Source organism: Misgurnus anguillicaudatus, chromosome 8 (genome assembly GCF_027580225.2).
Source record: "Misgurnus anguillicaudatus chromosome 8, ASM2758022v2, whole genome shotgun sequence".
NCBI lineage: Eukaryota > Metazoa > Chordata > Actinopteri > Cypriniformes > Cobitidae > Misgurnus > Misgurnus anguillicaudatus.
In genome coordinates, this window is record NC_073344.2 from 43,041,235 (window position 1) to 43,059,814 (window position 18,580).

Genomic DNA, 18,580 nt, shown 5'->3' on the forward strand with positions numbered 1-18,580 from the left:
GCAGCAAATCTACTCAGGCATGCCCTTAAAGCTCATAAGATACCAAATCGCTTGAACCCAAGCGAATGACTTCACATTAAGCACGTGACATGTTTGTCCTATAGGTGCACGTGTGTTTAAGCATACACAGTCTGTATGAACTGTTTCTGACCATCTCTTTCGTTTTTGTGGATGCTGGATCAGCCTGGTCGACGACGTCTGACATCTTTGATGTGCCTAAATGCTCGAAACCCGGCAAATGCTGCTTGCAGCTTTAATTCTATTTATTATTTTTCTTCTGCCGTAAAACGGAACGTGCAGACCAAACCGTAAGGCCTAGAGACTTGAGACTTGGCCAAATGGTAGGTCTCATTCGTGCGCGAAGTTGACAGAGTGTCACCCCAATCGGCCTATGGGGGGCGCTATAGCGATGGCAAACGCGTTGATGCTCATAACTTCCACAATTCTTGTCCTAATGTCAAGTGTCTTATATCCCTGGATTCCTTGCGTCAAGACGAACAAAATGTATATCTCCGATTTCATTTCCGTCATTAAAAATTTTCCGCTATTTTCGATTTTGTCGAAAAAAATAAAAATGAACTAGTCCTAGGTTTTTTGTCCGATTGGAACCGTTCCAGTGCTGTAATATTCCTTGGAGTGTGAATATAAAAAGTTATCAAAAAAAAGTTGAACTTTATACTCGTCGTCGTCAAGCCACGCCCAAACGCCCCCAATGGGCGGAGCTTCTTGGATTTAAATGACTATAACTTGGGACTGGAAAGAGGTATCGAAACCAAATTTGGTACACATATACAGCGGACTATTCTGGGGTCACGTGAAAAAAATTGCATCGCTTGACCACTAGTTGGCGCTATAACACCACCTCAATTTTGAAGGGCTGTAACCAGAGAAATATGGAACCGATCAACTTAAGATTTGGCACCGGTGCTCCTGGTCTAGGGTACTATCTATGTCTAAAAGGAATTTCGCGTAGCTAGAAGACCATGGCCGCCATCGGCCAATCAAGAAAAAGCAGCTATTAGACAGGGTTAACAGAGGCCGATCAAAACGAAACGCGTTGGGCCTGTTTGTCTCTTGGCCATGAAGGTCTGTGCAGAGTAAGAAAAAATTTGGCCTCCGGGAGGCGCTATCGCGTTTTTTCAGTGTTTAAGTGATTGTGTATTATGCAGTGTTTCAGATATCAACAAGATCTTCATATCATTTAATAGAGGTACTTATAATGAACAACTTTCCCTCAAGAAGCATTTGTCTCAGTCGAATCGTTTGTTAGATATTCATCATTTTCTTTTAAACCTACTTTTGCGAACTAGTCCTAGGTTTTTTGACCAATCTGAACCAATCCAGTGCTGGAATATTCCTTAGACACTGAATATCAATAATTATCAAAAAAAAGTTGAACTTTGCACTTTTCGTCGCAACACCACGGTTAAAAGTACGAACAGGCGGTGCAACAAATACTTAAATGGCTATCATTTATGATAAGAATCAGATATCAACACGAAACTTGGTACACATATGTATAGACCTAGGCCGAGGTCACATGCAAAAAATTGCAGAGATTGTCCACTAGGTGGCGCTATAACCTAAGAACAAAGAACGATGACTATAGCATATGTATACGACACATAAATATTTGTCTGACCTACTTGTTATTTTGCACTTATCATCTGCTTTCAGATTCTTATAAGGGTCTATTAGGATAATTACATATCTTAGAAAACATGAGACCAACAGCCAGCCAGCATTAACCATGTACGAGTCCAGTGTAATGGTGTGTGATTACAACTAAACTGATGGGCCTGTTTGTCTTATGTTCTCAAGTGTCTGTGAGGATTTTTGGCTCATCATTCCGGAAATATTTGCATCTAGAACAACGGGTGTTACGTTAACTGTCCCCTAGATCAGTGGTTCTCAATGTTATTCCTTTGTATATTGTTGTATGTGAGTATTAAGTCTTATTGTCCAACATTGCGATTTCTGCTTGCTTTTATAAATGTGTGTGTGTGTGTGTGTGTGTGTGTGTGTGTGTGTGTGTGTGTGTGTGTGTGTGTGTTTTAGGCCATATACACATGCTGGTTGTATCAGGGCTACAACAACTTAGGATGCCCCAAAAGAGGGCTAAACAATTAGCAACATACTGTGCCTTGTCTGCCACCATATATGGTAAAGTCGATGCCATTTATATTCATAGCAACTGCAAAAAATGGCAGAGATTGTCCAATAGGTGGTGCTATAACATGAGAACAATGAACAATGTCTATAGCATATGTATATGATATATAAGTATTGGTCTGACGTAATTGTTATTTGCATATAAAATCTACTTTCAGGTTCATCTTTCTGAAAAAATGTGTGTGAAGCAAAAGTTCTCTAGATCAGTGGTTCTCAACACACCTGCTTCAAATAATTAGCACAATAGTAGAGATCTCTAGGAACTAAACTGATTATGTCAGATGAGAGAAACATTCAAAATGTGCAGAGCAGTGGTCCACCAGAAATGGAGTAGAGAAACACTGCTCTAGATGTTTATGTTTATATGAAAAAACTATTTTGTTAACTAATACTTGGTTTTTCACTCAACAACAGTAAAGACAATGCAGTACAATTTCCTGTAGTCTGTGAGACAATATAAATGCCAAATTGTGATCACCAATTGTAAGTCTTATTCCTTTAGTTGTTTAAGTTTGAATTACAAAAACAACTTTTCAAAATTACTCCTAGGGTTTTCAGTCAACAACAATAAAATCAGTATAGTACATTTTTTCTGTCCTTTGTGTGTAAAGATATATCAAATACAAAATGTAATGAATTTGAATACCTGCTGTTGTATGCAAAGATTTCATGTGATGTCACACAGTGGTGTAGGTGTCATTTGTACGACTGAATTGCAGCACGCATGTTTATAGGAAATCATAAAGATATGGATTAAAGTTTTCCATTTTACCCAAAACTCTGAGCATCATCAGAAATGAATTGCTGCTATCAAGAGGATATATGTCTGGCTGTATTTACATCAGTAGCATTAGTATTCTATTCTACCTTCCATGACATAAACGTGTCCTGACATGATGTATAATATAGTTACATTTTTATACGTTCTTTTTAAAATATTGCACCCAAAACTTCATGTAATTATGCAATTGGTTATTATTCACATACATGACCTGCTAGAACCCAACTAAATAGTTGCACTTTATGAAAGTGAACACAGTCAAATGCTCACCAGCAAATATGCTGCAAATCTTCTAAATGACATGACATTTGTTATTGACACAATTTGATATTGAAAACATATCTGGATAAGTTATGTATTGGCCCACCCTAAAATCACATGCCAATGATTGCAGAGCTATACCACTATTTGACAATTTAACATGACAGCCTAAAAATGTTTCTATTAAAATATGTAACATTGCTTTATTGTTTCCAAATCCAAAAATCAGTATTCTCTTATATACTCTCTGTGTGAAACACAGACCCTCATTAACATACTTAAGAGCATGCTTATTAGGATTTGAATTAAAAATGTGTCTATCTTTTTTCCTTTACAATATTCACTACTAATTTTATGTTAAATTAATTGTAAAATTATTATTTATTATTAAAAAATGTATACCCAATGAAATTGTGTTCACGTTTCATCAATGGATACATGATTTAACTTTATGAAGTCATTTATTATTATGTTAAATAAACATTTTATCAATCATTCTGACGGTATCTGTTTTTACAGTCAAGCGACATTCTGACAAAGGCGAAACATTTAAATAGGTTGATGAACTCTTGAAGGACATCAAGCATATGGAGATTGTTCATTTATTTCAAAGTCTTATTTCCTAACTCTGCCATTTCTGCTTCTGTGTGTAAATGCATGTATGTGTGTTAGCTTATTCTAAATCATTGCTGTGTTATAGGTTAGCCCTGTGAGACTTATATCTCTATATTAGAACATCATAGAGAAATTGTGGTGGGCTGTTTTGTCTCATGTTAACAATTTTTGAAACATTTTGTGTGGCAAATCTTGCAACGGCATGCACCACATCATTTTCTCTTTTACCTAATTTACCTAATTGGTAACATGTTAGTATTTCATATTCTAAGTATATTTGATAACAATGCAGCAAATCTAAACAGGCATGCCCTTAAAGGTCTTAAAGGGTCATATTATGAGTTTTTTTAAGATGTAAAATGAATCGTTGGTGTCCCCAGAGTGTGTATGTGAAGTGTTAGCTGAAAATACTCCACAGCTAATTTATTATAGCATGTTAAAATTGACACTTTGTAGGCCTGAGCAAAAGTGTGCCGTTTTTGGGTGTTTCATTTAAAATGCAAATGAGCGGATGAAATGCAAACACTGATCACAATGATGGTGGTTTTGTGTAATTGAAACTCAATTGTGCTCTCGATTATTTTATTTTTTATCTTTTTCATGTTTTCTAGGTTGATATAAGCACTGGGGATCCAATTATAGCACTTACACATGGAAAAAGTCAGTCCCCTAGATCAGTGGTTCTCAATGTTATTCCTTTGTATATTGTTGTATGTGAGTATTAAGTCTTATTGTCCAACATTGCGATTTCTGCTTGCTTTTATAAATGTGTGTGTGTGTGTGTGTGTGTGTGTGTGTGTGTGTGTGTGTGTGTGTGTGTGTGTGTGTGTGTGTGTGTGTGTGTGTGTTTTAGGCCATATACACATGCTGGTTGTATCAGGGCTACAACAACTTAGGATGCCCCAAAAGAGGGCTAAACAATTAGCAACATACTGTGCCTTGTCTGCCACCATATATGGTAAAGTCGATGCCATTTATATTCATAGCAACTGCAAAAAATGGCAGAGATTGTCCAATAGGTGGTGCTATAACATGAGAACAATGAACAATGTCTATAGCATATGTATATGATATATAAGTATTGGTCTGACGTAATTGTTATTTGCATATAAAATCTACTTTCAGGTTCATCTTTCTGAAAAAATGTGTGTGAAGCAAAAGTTCTCTAGATCAGTGGTTCTCAACACACCTGCTTCAAATAATTAGCACAATAGTAGAGATCTCTATGAACTAAACTGATTATGTCAGATGAGAGAAACATTCAAAATGTGCAGAGCAGTGGTCCACCAGAAATGGAGTAGAGAAACACTGCTCTAGATGTTTATGTTTATATGAAAAAACTATTTTGTTAACTAATACTTGGTTTTTCACTCAACAACAGTAAAGACAATGCAGTACAATTTCCTGTAGTCTGTGAGACAATATAAATGCCAAATTGTGATCACCAATTGTAAGTCTTATTCCTTTAGTTGTTTAAGTTTGAATTACAAAAACAACTTTTCAAAATTACTCCTAGGGTTTTCAGTCAACAACAATAAAATCAGTATAGTACATTTTTTCTGTCCTTTGTGTGTAAAGATATATCAAATACAAAATGTAATGAATTTGAATACCTGCTGTTGTATGCAAAGATTTCATGTGATGTCACACAGTGGTGTAGGTGTCATTTGTACGACTGAATTGCAGCACGCATGTTTATAGGAAATCATAAAGATATGGATTAAAGTTTTCCATTTTACCCAAAACTCTGAGCATCATCAGAAATGAATTGCTGCTATCAAGAGGATATATGTCTGGCTGTATTTACATCAGTAGCATTAGTATTCTATTCTACCTTCCATGACATAAACGTGTCCTGACATGATGTATAATATAGTTACATTTTTATACGTTCTTTTTAAAATATTGCACCCAAAACTTCATGTAATTATGCAATTGGTTATTATTCACATACATGACCTGCTAGAACCCAACTAAATAGTTGCACTTTATGAAAGTGAACACAGTCAAATGCTCACCAGCAAATATGCTGCAAATCTTCTAAATGACATGACATTTGTTATTGACACAATTTGATATTGAAAACATATCTGGATAAGTTATGTATTGGCCCACCCTAAAATCACATGCCAATGATTGCAGAGCTATACCACTATTTGACAATTTAACATGACAGCCTAAAAATGTTTCTATTAAAATATGTAACATTGCTTTATTGTTTCCAAATCCAAAAATCAGTATTCTCTTATATACTCTCTGTGTGAAACACAGACCCTCATTAACATACTTAAGAGCATGCTTATTAGGATTTGAATTAAAAATGTGTCTATCTTTTTTCCTTTACAATATTCACTACTAATTTTATGTTAAATTAATTGTAAAATTATTATTTATTATTAAAAAATGTATACCCAATGAAATTGTGTTCACGTTTCATCAATGGATACATGATTTAACTTTATGAAGTCATTTATTATTATGTTAAATAAAGGGGGGGTTTAATGGTATTTCAAGCATTCTGACTTATTAACACAGTTATAGAGTTGTTTCCTCATGCTAAACGTAGGCAAAGTGTCAAAAATGCAGTTGGGCGTGTTTCAGAGTATTTCTGTGCCGAATGCACTTCGCCATGGTTCGTACAAGTTTCGGCAAATTTTTTTCGATTATGGTTCTAACTGACGTTTCAGGGGTTTTCGATACGTATCACTTCTTTATATGGGCTTCCGCCGGAAAACTTCCCCCGGAAAACCCCGCCCAGCCGTCAGTCAGCGGGAGACGCTAGAGCTTGCTAACAGCTTATCACGCCACTCAGCTTTGTTTAATTTCAAAAGTCAACAATGGCACAACAAGAAGTGTGTTTTTGGATGTAAGGAGAAGACATCCAGCCTTATGGAAACAATGGATATAGTTTATTATCCGGATTAGCAGCGGAGTTTTGCGTGTGTGTTTGATGCGGTGGATTTTCAGAACCGGGTCATGACGAGCTACACGTGGTAAGCAAGACTTCTGTCTTATGTTGGAAATAGGCGTGTGTATATTATATAAATGACACGAACATGTAGTGAATCATAAGTTAAAACAGTGTTGTATAGTGTTGTATGACTCGTACTCGCTCCTCCCGTGTTATAACTCCTCCTTCTTCATTTTTTCTTACGTTATCGGAAAGATTCGGTAAAGCTAATCTTTCTTTTATAAATCTGATTAAACTAAAGACTCTTCAGAGATATAAAGGATGTCATACTACTCTATAGGTACTCCAGATTGATATCAAAAATGCAGAAACAGCGTGTGTTACGTGAGCTTTAAATAAACATTTTATCAATCATTCTGACGGTATCTGTTTTTACAGTCAAGCGACATTCTGACAAAGGCGAAACATTTAAATAGGTTGATGAACTCTTGAAGGACATCAAGCATATGGAGATTGTTCATTTATTTCAAAGTCTTATTTCCTAACTCTGCCATTTCTGCTTCTGTGTGTAAATGCATGTATGTGTGTTAGCTTATTCTAAATCATTGCTGTGTTATAGGTTAGCCCTGTGAGACTTATATCTCTATATTAGAACATCATAGAGAAATTGTGGTGGGCTGTTTTGTCTCATGTTAACAATTTTTGAAACATTTTGTGTGGCAAATCTTGCAACGGCATGCACCACATCATTTTCTCTTTTACCTAATTTACCTAATTGGTAACATGTTAGTATTTCATATTCTAAGTATATTTGATAACAATGCAGCAAATCTAAACAGGCATGCCCTTAAAGGTCTTAAAGGGTCATATTATGAGTTTTTTTAAGATGTAAAATGAATCGTTGGTGTCCCCAGAGTGTGTATGTGAAGTGTTAGCTGAAAATACTCCACAGCTAATTTATTATAGCATGTTAAAATTGACACTTTGTAGGCCTGAGCAAAAGTGTGCCGTTTTTGGGTGTTTCATTTAAAATGCAAATGAGCGGATGAAATGCAAACACTGATCACAATGATGGTGGTTTTGTGTAATTGAAACTCAATTGTGCTCTCGATTATTTTATTTTTTATCTTTTTCATGTTTTCTAGGTTGATATAAGCACTGGGGATCCAATTATAGCACTTACACATGGAAAAAGTCAGATTTTCACGCTATGACCCCTTTAAGGTCCCAGATCGCTTGAACCCCGCTAATCGCTGCTTGCAGCTATATTTAGGGGTTCAAGCCCGTAGGGCTGAAACCCTATTGTATTTGTATGGATTTTTATTAGGGGTTCAAGCCCGTAGGGCTGAAACCCTATTGTATTTGTATGGATTTTTATTATTATTCTATTTATTATTTTTCTTCTGCCGTAAAACGGAACGTGCAGACCAAACCGTAAGGCCTAGAGACTTGAGACTTGGCCAAATGGTAGGTCTCATTCGTGCGCGAAGTTGACAGAGTGTCACCCCAATCGGCCTATGGGGGGCGCTATAGCGATGGCAAACGCGTTGATGCTCATAACTTCCACAATTCTTGTCCTAATGTCAAGTGTCTTATATCCTTGGATTCCTTGCGTCAAGACGAACAAAATGTATATCTCCGATTTCATTTCCGTCATTAAAAATTTTCCGCTATTTTCGATTTTGTCGAAAAAAATAAAAATGAACTAGTCCTAGGTTTTTTGTCCGATCGGAACCGTTCCAGTGCTGTAATATTCCTTGGAGTGTGAATATAAAAAGTTATCAAAAAAAAAGTTGAACTTTATACTCGTCGTCGTCAAGCCACGCCCAAACGCCCCCAATGGGCGGAGCTTCTTGGACTTAAATGACTATAACTTGGGACTGGAAAGAGGTATCGAAACCAAATTTGGTACACATATACAGCGGACTATTCTGGGGTCACGTGAAAAAATTGCATCGCTTGACCACTAGTTGGCGCTATAACACCACTTCAACTTTGAAGGGCTGTAACCAGAGAAATATGGAACCGATCAACTTAAGATTTGGCACCGGTGCTTCTGGTCTAGGGTACTATCTATTTCTAAAAGGAATTTCGCGTAGCTAAAAGAACATGGCCGCCATCGGCCAATCAAGAAAAAGCAGCTATTAGACAGGGTTAACAGAGGCCGATCAAAACGAAACGCGTTGGGCCTGTTTGTCTCTTGGCCATGAAGGTCTGTGCAGAGTAAGAAAAAATTCGGCCTCCGGGAGGCGCTATCGCGTTTTTTCAGTGTTTAAGTGATTGTGTATTATGCAGTGTTTCAGATATCAACAAGATCTTCATATCATTTAATAGAGGTACTTATAATGAACAACTTTTCCTCAAGAAGCATTTGTCTCAGTCGAATCGTTTGTTAGATATTCATCATTTTCTTTTAAACCTACTTTTGCGAACTAGTCCTAGGTTTTTTGACCAATCTGAACCAATCCAGTGCTGGAATATTCCTTAGACACTGAATATCAATAATTATCAAAAAAAAAGTTGAACTTTGCACTTTTCGTCGCAACACCACGGTTAAAAGTACGAACAGGCGGTGCAACAAATACTTAAATGGCTATCATTTATGATAAGAATCAGATATCAACACGAAACTTGGTACACATATGTATAGACCAAGGCCGAGGTCACATGCAAAAAAATTGCAGAGATTGTCCACTAGGTGGCGCTATAACCTAAGAACAAAGAACGATGACTATAGCATATGTATACGACACATAAATATTTGTCTGACCTACTTGTTATTTTGCATTTAACATCTGCTTTCAGATTCTTATAAGGGTCTATTAGGATAATTACATATCTTAGAAAACATGAGACCAACAGCCAGCCAGCATTAACCATGTACGAGTCCAGTGTAATGGTGTGTGATTACAACTAAACTGATGGGCCTGTTTGTCTTATGTTCTCAAGTGTCTGTGAGGATTTTTGGCTCATCATTCCGGAAATATTTGCATCTAGAACAACGGGTGTTACGTTAACTGTCCCCTAGATCAGTGGTTCTCAATGTTATTCCTTTGTATATTGTTGTATGTGAGTATTAAGTCTTATTGTCCAACATTGCGATTTCTGCTTGCTTTTATAAATGTGTGTGTGTGTGTGTGTGTGTGTGTGTGTGTGTGTGTGTGTGTGTGTGTGTGTGTTTTAGGCCATATACACATGCTGGTTGTATCAGGGCTACAACAACTTAGGATGCCCCAAAAGAGGGCTAAACAATTAGCAACATACTGTGCCTTGTCTGCCACCATATATGGTAAAGTCGATGCCATTTATATTAATAGCAACTGCAAAAATGGGAGAGATTGTCCACTAGGTGGTGCTATAACATGAGAACAATAAACAATGTCTATAGCATATGTATATGATATATAAGTATTGGTCTGACGTAATTGTTATTTGCATATAAAATCTACTTTCAGGTTCATCTTTCTGAAAAAATGTGTGTGAAGTAAAAGTTCTCTAGATCAGTGGTTCTCAACACACCTGCTTCAAATAATTAGCACAATAGTAGAGATCTCTATGAACTAAACTGATTATGTCAGATGAGAGAAACATTCAAAATGTGCAGAGCAGTGGTCCACCAGAAATGGAGTAGAGAAACACTGCTCTAGATGTTTATGTTTATATGAAAAAACTATTTTGTTAACTAATACTTGGTTTTTCACTCAACAACAGTAAAGACAATGCAGTACAATTTCCTGTAGTCTTTGAGACAATATAAATGCCAAATTGTGATCACCAATTGTAAGTCTTATTCCTTTAGTTGTTTAAGTTTGAATTACAAAAACAACTTTTCAAAATTACTCCTAGGGTTTTCAGTCAACAACAATAAAATCAGTATAGTACATTTTTTCTGTCCTTTGTGTGTAAAGATATATCAAATACAAAATGTAATGAATTTGAATACCTGCTGTTGTATGCAAAGATTTCATGTGATGTCACACAGTGGTGTAGGTGTCATTTGTACGACTGAATTGCAGCACGCATGTTTATAGGAAATCATTAAGATATGGATTAAAGTTTTCCATTTTACCCAAAACTCTGAGCATCATCAGAAATGAATTGCTGCTATCAAGAGGATATATGTCTGGCTGTATTTACATCAGTAGCATTAGTATTCTATTCTACCTTCCATGACATAAACGTGTCCTGACATGATGTATAATATAGTTACATTTTTATACGTTCTTTTTAAAATATTGCACCCAAAACTTCATGTAATAATGCAATTGGTTATTATTCACATACATGACCTGCTAGAACCCAACTAAATAGTTGCACTTTATGAAAGTGAACACAGTCAAATGCTCACCAGCAAATATGCTGCAAATCTTCTAAATGACATGACACTTGTTATTGACACAATTTGATATTGAAAACATATCTGGATAAGTTATTTATTGGCCCACCCTAAAATCACATGCCAATGATTGCAGAGCTATACCACTATTTGACAATTTAACATGACAGCCTAAAAATGTTTCTATTAAAATGTGTAACATTGCTTTATTGTTTCCAAATCCAAAAATCAGTATTCTCTTATATACTCTCTGTGTGAAACACAGACCCTCATTAACATACTTAAGAGCATGCTTATTAGGATTTGAATTAAAAATGTGTCTATCTTTTTTCCTTTACAATATTCACTACTAATTTTATGTAAAATTAATTGTAAAATTATTATTTATTATTCAAAAATGTATACCCAATGAAATTGTGTTCACGTTTTATCAATGGATACATGATTTAACTTTATGAAGTCATTTATTATTATGTTAAATAAACATTTTATCAATCATTCTGAGTGTATCTGTTTTTACAGTCAAGCGACATTCTGACAAAGGCGAAACATTTAAATAGGTTGATGAACTCTTGAAGGACATCAAGCATATGGAGATTGTTCATTTATTTCAAAGTCTTATTTCCTAACTCTGATATTTCTGCTTCTGTGTGTAAATGCATGTAGGTGTGTTAGCTTATTCTAAATCATTGCTGTGTTATAGGTTAGCCCTGTGAGACTTATATCTCTATATTAGAACATCATAGAGAAATTGTGGTGGGCTGTTTTGTCTCATGTTAACAATTTTTGAAACATTTTGTGTGGCAAATCTTGCAACGGCATGCACCACATCATTTTCTCTTTAACCTAATTTACCTAATTGGTAACATGTTAGTATTTCATATTCTAAGTATATTTGATAACAATGCAGCAAATCTAAACAGGCATGCCCTTAAAGGTCTTAAAGGGTCATATTATGAGTTTTTTTTAGATGTAAAATGAATCGTTGGTGTCCCCAGAGTGTGTATGTGAAGTGTTAGCTGAAAATACTCCACAGCTAATTTATTATAGCATATTAAAATTGACACTTTGTAGGCCTGAGCAACAGTGTGCGGTTTGGGTGTGTCCTTTAAAATGCAAATGAGTAGATGAAATTCAAACACTGATCACAATGATGGTAGTTTGTTGAATGATACTCAATTGTGCTCTCGATTATTTTATTTTTTATCTTTTTCATGTTTTCTAGGTTGATATAAGCACTGGGGATCCAATTATAGCACTTACACATGGAAAAAGTCAGATTTTCACGCTATGACCCCTTTAAGGTCCCAGATCGCTTGAACCCCGCTAATCGCTGCTTGCAGCTATATTTAGGGTTTCGAGCACGAAGTGCTGAAAACCTATTGTATTTGTCTGTTTTATTATTATTATTTTTCCACGGTAAAACGCGTTGCCCAGCCCAAACCGTAAGTCGTAGAAACTTGCCACTTGGTCAACTGGTTGTATATTAGCAGGCTACTCAGATACAGTGAATCAGCCAAATCGGCCCATAGGTGGCGCTATAGCAATGCCTGACGCGTTGGTGCTCATAACTCCTTAACTGGACATCAGACAGTCAAGTGTTTGATATCATTGTAATCCCTGGTTCCAAACTTAAAAAATGTATATCTCCGTTTTTTTTCCGTCATAAAAATTTTTCTGTATTTTCGATTTTGTCGAAAAAAATAAAAACGAACTAGTCCTAGGTTTTTCGCTCGATCAGAATCGTTCCAGTGCTAAAATGTTCCTTGGAGTTCGAATATCAATAATTATTAAAAAAAAATTGAACTTTCGACTCACGGTCGATATGCCAAGCCCAAACGTCTGTAGTGTGTGCAGCCAACTGGACTTTTTTTGGCTATAACTGGGGACAGAAATGAAGTATCAACACGACACTTGGTATTTGTGATGACAGTCATGGCTTGAGGTTGCGTGCCTCGTTTCGTCACAGCGCCACCTAGTGGCCAGACAAATCAAGTAAATGCTTATAACTTAGGCTGAGTTTGACGTATTTTCATGGGACTTTTTTACTAAGAGTTTTGAATTGTTGCCGAGTCCAACGATACCAAACATGCCAGGTTTCGCCTTACGGTTAGCCCTGCACAGCAAAATAGCGCTTAAAAAACATGCGCGAATAACTCCGCGAGGGTTATTCCGATCGACTCGAAATAACCATAGGAAGAAATTAACTTGAACTTCTGAACAAAAAGTTCTATTGGTGTTATGTTAAAATTTCCATCAGAAATGGCCGAAAATTGCAAAAAACAAAAAATTACATTCATTTTTTGTGTTTTTTAGATATAAATGCTTATAACTCTGCAACGAAATGACATTTTTTCATCAAATTTGATACGCTGATGTCTGAGCAGAGTCTGAGGCAATACAAAAAAAGGTATGCCTGCACCACTAGTTGGCCTCACAATTGAACAAAACCTTTGACATTGAGTAAGCCCAATGGTCATACAACTGTTTCTTTACTAAACTAAAGTGAATAGCCGTGATTCTAGCTACAAGTAACACAGTCATGACCTGAGGTTGCATGCATGAGTCTGTCATAGCGCCACCTAGTGGTTATTTGTTTTTTTCACTTAAAAATACTGCAACCTTACATCTAAAATCATGAGTCATCATGGATAATGTCTTTCATGGCTTTGAGTATAATCATTGGTGGATTGCAATTCAGTCACTAGCAACCAATGAGAATACCCTAGCAACCATTTAACAAGAGCTGTATCTCTGTATCAGAACATCGTAGAGACATGGGGTTCGGCTCTTTTGACTCATTAACACTATTTTAACATTTTGTGACCCAAGTTTTACCACTGCAAGCACCACAAACATTTCCTTCAGTGTTCTGTTTGTCAATGTTCCGTGAGAAGAGAGGGAGACATTTCACTGAATGATAACACCTTTTTTTGCTGACAACTTAGAACACGTGTGTCTGGTAGCTGCGAATGACTTCACATTAAGGACGTGACATGTTTGTCCTATAGGTGCACGCGTGTTTAAGCATACATAGTCTGTATGAACCGTTTCTGACCACCTCTTTTGTTTTTGTGGATGCTGGATCAGCCTGGTCGACAATGTCTGACGTCTTTGACGTGCTTTAATGCTCGAAACCCGGAAAATGCTGCTTGCAGCTTTAATTCTATTTATTATTTTTCTTCTGCCGTAAAACAGATCGTGCAGACCAAACCGTAAGGCCTAGAGACTTGAGACTTGGCCAAATGGTAGGTCTCATTCGTACGCGAAGTTGACAGAGTGTCACCCCAATCGGCCTATGGGGGGCGCTACAGCGATGGCAAACGCGTTGATGCTCATAACTTCCAGAATTCTTGTCCAAATGTCAAGTGTCTTATATCCCTGGATTCCTTGCGGCAAGACGAACAAAATGTATATCTCCGATTTCATTTCCGTCATGAACAAATTTTCCGCTATTTTCAATTTTGTCGAAAAAAATAAAAACGAACTAGTCCTAGGTTTTTTATCCGATCGGAACCGTTCCAGTGCTTTAATATTCCTTGGAGTGTGAATATCAAAAGTTATCAAAAAAATTTTGAACTTTCGACTCACCGTCGTAAAGCCACGCCCAAACGCCCCCAATGGGCGGAGCCTCTTGGACTTAAATGGCTATAACTTGGGATTGGAAAGAGGTATTGACACCAAATTTGGTACACATATACAGGGGACTATTCTGGGGTCACGTGTAAAAAATTGCGCCGCTTGACCACTAGTTGGCGCTATAACACCACCTCAACTTTAAAGGTCTGTAACTTCAGAAATATGGGACCGATCAATTTGACATTTGGCATCGGTCCTCCTGGTCGAGGGTACTATCAGTGTCTAAAATGAATTTCGCGTACATGGCCGCCATCGGCCAATCAAGAAAAAGCAGCTATTAGACAGGGTTAACGAAGCCCGATCGAAACAAAACGCGGTGGGCCTGTTTGTCTCTTGGCCATGAAGGTCTGTGCAGAGTAAGAAAAAATTCGGCCTCCGGGAGGCGCTATAACGTTTTTGCGGTGTTTAAGTGATTGTGTATTATGCAGTGTTTCAGATATCAACAAGATCTTTATATCATTTAATAGAGGTACTTACATTGAATAACTTTCCCTCAAGAAGCACTTGTCTCAGTCGAATCGTTTATTAGATATTCATCATTTTCTTTGAAACCTACTTTTGCGAACTAGTCCTAGGTTTTTTGAGCAATCTGAACCAATCAAGTGCTAGAACATTCCTTAGACACTGAATACCAATAATTATCAAAAAAAAGTTGAACTTTGCACTTGTGGTCGCAACACCACGGTCAAAAGTACAAAGAGGCGGGGCCACAAATACTTTAATGGCTATCATTTATGATAGGAATGAGATATCAACACGAAACTTGGTACACCTATGTATAGACCTAGGCCGAAGTCACATGCAAAAAATTGCAGAGATTGTCCACTAGGTGGCGCTATAACCTAAGAACAAAAACAATGACTATGGCATATGTATACGACATATAAATATTTGTCTGACCTACTTGTTTTTTAAGCACATAACATCTGATTTCAGATTCTTATAAGGGTCTATTATGATAATTACATATCTTAGAAAACATGCCGACCAACAGTCAGCTAGCATTAACCATGTACGAGTCCAGCGTAATGGTGTGCGATTACAACTAAACTGAGGGGCCTGTTTGTCTTATGTTCTCAAGGGTCTGTGAGGATTTTTGGCTCATTATTCCGGAAATATTTGTATCTAGAACAACGGGTGTTACGTTAACTGTCCCCTAGATCAGTGATTCTCAAAATTATTCCTGGAGGCCCACTGCTCTGCACATAAACAAAAGTCTTCTATTTTAAACAAATCTACTTTAATCATTAGTAGAGATTTGTATGAACTGAACTGATTGTGTCAGATGAGATAATCATACAAAATGTGCCGAGCATTGGGTCTCGAGAAACCACTGCGTTTCGCTGAGTTGAAAGTACTGCTCTAGATGTTTATGTTTGTATGAAAAACAATTTTGTGAATTTGCTGTACTATCTGGGCAAATATCAATATGAAACATAAAATAAACTTTTGCCGTTGTATTCCTAGATTTGATGTGATGTCACATAGTGATGTGGGCACCATTTGTAACCTGTATTCGTTATTTCATTTGTAGCTGCTGTTATGTTCCTTTTGTCCATGGGTTTGCATCTGCATGAAATTTATTATAAGATTCAATGATTTGCAGTCATTTACCTCAAAGACTTGAGTTAATAAATTCAAGCATTTTGAAATGTGACATTTTCAAAATGGACCAGACTAAGTATATCTAACTAATTAACTAGTAATGTGAAGCTTATGACAAAATATTAATAGTTTTATTAAGATCAGACAATATATGTCTTTCCAAGACTAGGGCTGGTTGAATAAACATAAAGTAGCCATTCAGTTAAGACTGTGTTTTAAGGACTAGTCTGAAGAACTAGTAGTTAGTTAGGGCTAATCAGTCTTACAATTTAAACCTGTGGAAAACAACCCAATAAAGTTATAAAGCTTCAAATGTTGTCTTAGAATTCTTCAAATCCTAAAGGTATGAAAAAGATTGCTGTAAATATGTGGATCCTTAAAGAACAGGCCAACATTAGAAATAATAACTAATAATCATACATAAAGAGAATATATATTTGGTTATCAGTAGCTTTAGTATTCTAATCTATTTTCCATGACATAAACATGTCATGATGTGTCTTATAAAGTTTTTAATAATTGTTTATATAATTATTGCAATGAAATTGTAATGTTATGATACAAGTGGTTGTTTTAAATGTAAATGATTTACTGAAAACTTACTCTAGCACAGCACATGTGTGAACACAAATTAATGCTTGATAGCAAATCTGACTGACATTTGCTTAATGACACCATATTTGTTATTAACTCCATTTGATATAAACAACACATCTGGATCAGTTATGTATGTGCATATCCAGTGGTTAAATATAAAAATATGTACTTTAATACTAATTTTAGGCCTACTATAATATGACAGAGTCTGTCATCTGAAATACTTGTACGTTTGCACACAATATCTATGTCAAAGAATATATATGTTCTATAAGAACAATTACTTTTGTTAAAAAATAGTGTAAAAGATTTAAACAAGCAAACAATTTTATGTAATTAAGGTGATGTGACATAATGCTTGTGTAGGAATTGACCTTTGCCCTGCTAAAAAACCTTGTTTTGTCTTTGTTGGTCTCTAATGGTATGTATTGGTTTTATTGGTTCTATGTATTGGTTTTGTTGGTTCTATGTATTGTTTCTAATAGAATATGGCCCAAAATACACTATAGTGTAGTGGTTTTAATGGTAAAAGCTAATGGTTCCTATTGGTATTTTAATGGAAACAATTAAAATTTTCTGTAATGGTTTTATTGTTTTTTTTTTCAGCAGGGTGGTTTCTTTCTGAAAAGAAATATGAAAACTAAGAAGTAGAAATCTTACTCTAGACTGACTTTACATGTTTTATCATCTATCTTACTTTTATAACCTATCTTATATTTATTTTATTTTATAATCAAATCATCAAAATGTATTAAAACTGTTTTTAAAAAACAACAATAGTATTAAATGACAAATGTGTCTATTAACTTGAAATAAAATCTAATTATCTCCACTTCTGTTATCAAATTAAAATATGAATAATTTTTATATATATATAAATTTTACAAACTCACTACCATAATATTAAAATCAAATAGTTTAAATTAAAACTTGTTTAAAGGTTGAACTGCAGATTAGAGTTAGACCAACATTAAAATCCAAACTTTGACATTTTATCCACTAGATGGCAGTAGAGGATTAATAATTGGGTAGTTGTTAAAAGCTTTTTTTATTATTCATTTCAAGATCAAAAACATTGCATACATACAAAAGGTTTACAATGTGCTTATTTAACATTCAACATAACAATGGATCAAATAAAATAAAACAAATAATAAATAAATTAACAACAACATGGGGATATTCTACAATAATTCAATAAAAGAAAAGGTTTAAAAAATGTTATATATTTGCTTTGCTTTTTTATTTTTTAGACTTTTAATAGTTTCAAAATAATTTCTTAATTCCGTTCTAAATAAAATGCTATTGGGTTTATTATTTGCCCATTTTTGTTTATGGATGTGAAATTTTCCATATATAATCATTAAGTTGATTAACAAGTCTTTCTCCACACAGTTACTTTTATAATAAAAAAATATATCCTTACCAGATAACTGAATTTATATTTTGTGAGTTTAAATATCAAGTATTCCACATCAATCCAAAAAGATTAAGTAATTATACATGGATAAAATAAATATTTTATGGATTCTACTTCCAAATTGCAAAAAATACAAGTAAATTCTATATCTCTTTAGAATCTGAAGACTACTTGTTTCACTGGATAAATTAAATGAATCAATTTATAAGTTATTTCTTTAACCTTATTCATGAGACAGTATTT